The sequence below is a fragment of the Arachis duranensis genome, chromosome 8 (genome assembly GCF_000817695.3).
Source record: "Arachis duranensis cultivar V14167 chromosome 8, aradu.V14167.gnm2.J7QH, whole genome shotgun sequence".
NCBI classification, from domain to species: Eukaryota; Viridiplantae; Streptophyta; class Magnoliopsida; order Fabales; family Fabaceae; genus Arachis; species Arachis duranensis.
The window spans coordinates 37,210,206-37,213,673 of record NC_029779.3 but is presented as its reverse complement, the minus strand read 5'-3'; the positions used below and the strand labels follow the sequence as shown (position 1 = coordinate 37,213,673).

Sequence of the window (3,468 nt, the reverse complement as noted above, 5' to 3'; positions counted from 1 at the left end):
TCTATCTAACTAAAAAGAAAAAGGTCCCACCGAGATTTGAACTCGGGTTACTGGATTCAGAGTCCAACGTCCTGACCACTAGACCATGGGACCACTATTATTACGATGAAAAGGTTGTAAAATAATATGATATATATTATACTTAGATCCTTGCTTTCCAAAACTTCGGATTGAAAAAAATGAGATTGAATTCTGTGTGTGAAAAACTGTAACGTAAGCAATAAAAAAATTAATTAGGTGGTTGGAATGAATGAAAATAAATAATTAGAAGATATTTTGTTAATTTTACTTTTTGTTAGTAGAAGTATAGAACAATATATTTTTTAATTATACTCTCAATTAGATAGGGTAAGAATATTTTATATGTTTCAAAATTTTATAATTTACTATGAACCTGATTTTCTTTTGGTCATGGAAAATGCACAGAATAAGTAAATAAAACATTTTTCATAGCAGTAAAGAACCACGCGGGGCCATGATTTAATGGGTTGGCTCTCGATCTCAGCTTACCATCATCAATTAGCACCTATTGCCCCAACATACAGGTTTTGAATCAGAAAAATATTATATGTATTGTTTTTATATACATCTCTTTTGTATATTTTTTATTTTTAATAATAAAAAGTAATTAATAAGAAGTAAGACAAAATAAAAAAAATTGTCTTTATAATACTATTGAAAAAAAACAAAGAAATATATAGAAAAAAGTAATGCACGCCATTTCTCATCTTTGAATAATATGTTCACGTGTTACTGTGTTAGGCATTTGTGTGAGCCTCTCATGAATGTTTGGGTCACCATTCTTAAATTGAACCCAAGAAACTAACCCTACATTAACATAGGCAACTAATTTTTCTTGCTATGATGGCATGATGCCATGAGAGGCACATAGCAGACACGTGCAAATCATGTGATGCATTAATGGAATAGAAATGGGGGCATCATGAGATTGAGTAAGAGTGAGCAGCCACATGGGGAAAATGGGACACCACATTATTGGTTCAGCCTTGGCATTGATTAATTGACAAGTGTGCTCACTCACTCACTCACTCTATGCTACAATTACTAATTAAAAATCCAAATGCATATATTATTTTTTCAAAAATATAAAAAAATTTACATTAAATTTATGCACTTTGTTTCACATTTTAGGTACTATATATCTACGGAAAAGACTTGGCTTGGACACAAATAATGATGCTACTATGTCCTTCGAAAACAGAGTCTCGTCAAAATTCATATATAGGATTGGAAACATTTCAAGTGCATTGGAAATACGGGTTCAGGTTCAGTGCGTTGATCTAAATTATAAAAAATATATATAATATATATTAATTAAAATTAACGGTTAAAATAATTGGTACACTAGTATTTTTCGATAGGATTTGTTGAATCAGTTTGCCGGCAAAAGTTATGGGATTTAGGCTTAGATTGGGTAAACAACTTAATTAAGTTATTTTTGAAAAAATAGCTTAAATAATAAATGTTTATATTAAAGTAACTTATAAATAAGTTATTTTGTATTTGGTTTTTTAGTTCTAAAAGTACTTATTTTAGGAGAAAAATAATAAAAAAAATTTTATTATAAAAAAAGTCATTTTTTTTAATTTTTCCTTAAACACTAAAATAATTTTTTAAAAAATTATAATTTTATTTTAAAAATTGTATCACACGTTAATATTACACCTTTTTATAAATTAAAAATTAAAAAAGTCACTTATAAACCTAACCAAACGAGCCTTAGTTTCTTACGTTTAATAAATTTATACTTTTGAACAATAAAATTCTAAAAAATGATTCGTATATAATTTTTTTTTTATCAGAAATAGGAATGTGTGTACTCAAATTATGAAATTTGATAATTCTTTATCTAAATATGAATATTAAGAAAATATTATAGGCAACTTTAAGAACGTGGTTACTGAAATGTGACTCGTATTGTTAAAATGGTACAAAGTACAAACGAGATCGAAAGGTCGTGTTATGAAATTACTTTTTAAAAAAATTACATTATTTTTTTAAAAATTTAAATTAATAAAAAATATAAATAATTATATTTTTAATATGCTATTTACACTCTTAACAAAAATAAAAAATGTTAAAATTTTACTAACAATATCAAAAAATTATTAAAAAATTATTATAACTGACCAATTTAATAAGGATATAACTATTTTTTATAGAAATAATTAATTAATTGCTAAATTTTGTTATACAAATAACATGTCATTTTTTTAATTTTGATATGAGATAGGAATAATGTATAGCAATATTATTGAGATGTAGAAAGATTTATCGAACTATAATAACTGCATTGAAAAAATTGGATGGTCCGAGTGGAGGGATAGTTATCAAACAATTCGATTATACAAATCAATAATAAACAATCGAACCCACGCCTCTCCTTAACCTTTAAACTTTCTCTCACTCATTCCTTTCACTCTAACTCTTAGCTCACTCACTCTAAAACTCACCCCAATCCCATTTTTCTCTTCTCTTTTTTCATTGTTGGACAAAATAAAGTGAGAAACAAATGTGCCACCACTAAAATATCAACAATGCCTAGGAGATTAAAAATAAAAGAAGTTAATCGTTTAGAGTTTTACATTGTTAATTATTTTGGTTATTTAAATTATATAAATTTTTGTTATTAAATATTTTGATTTGATAAAAATAATAGTAATAATATTAGAAATTAGTAAAAATATTGTAGTAATAATTATTAAGATTGTAGGTATGTATGCATAATATTATTTTATTTTAGATAAAATAAATTTAAAAGATTTTTAAATAATTATTGAATTAATTGTTATTATAAATATATTATTTAGATATGTAATTGAGGATTAACAATTTGTTGTTGTGTGTTATTAGTTAGATATTTAATTAATATATTTGTTATTATATTGTATTGGAAGTGAAAGTTTTAAAATTGTTTGAATATAATAATTAATTATTCTTCATTCTTAATTAGTAGTAATTAAGGCATATTATTATTATAGTTNTTTAAAATTATTCTGATTATATAAATAGAAATAATGAATAATAATTATTATTATAAAATATATAAAGATTAAAGATTAAAAAATATATTTTTAATGTATCTAATCATAATATTAGATTCATTTAAATTTTATTAATTATTGTTAGAAGCTAATAAATCGGACAATTTACTTAAATAAAATAAGTAGAGATTAATTTTACTTAATTCCAACTTTCTAAATATTAAGACGCATATGTAACTTTTTATTTATCTATAGAAACCGCTACTGCCAGTAGCGCATTAGAGAAGAACGTAAACCGTCACTGGCAGCCGTGATTTACATGAAACAATGTGCCAAATAGAAACCGCTATAGGTAGTAGCAGTTTCTGTACAAGTAGAGTTGATCATAAACAGCTATAGACAGTAAACCGCGGCATCTGTTGTTTACATTGAAAAGGGCACATAGACTTGAGGTGTGTTAGCA

The 3,468-nt window shown here is 25.1% G+C and overlaps 1 non-coding gene across 1 annotated transcript; it reads right to left on the bottom strand.

Annotated features, from left to right (window-relative positions):
* Window positions 1-21: 21 nt before the first annotated feature.
* TRNAQ-CUG (transfer RNA glutamine (anticodon CUG)) lies at window positions 22-93 on the bottom strand. Its single transcript has one exon. It is a non-coding gene; the product is annotated as a tRNA-Gln (tRNA).
* Between the last annotated feature and the right edge of the window lie 3,375 nt (window positions 94-3,468).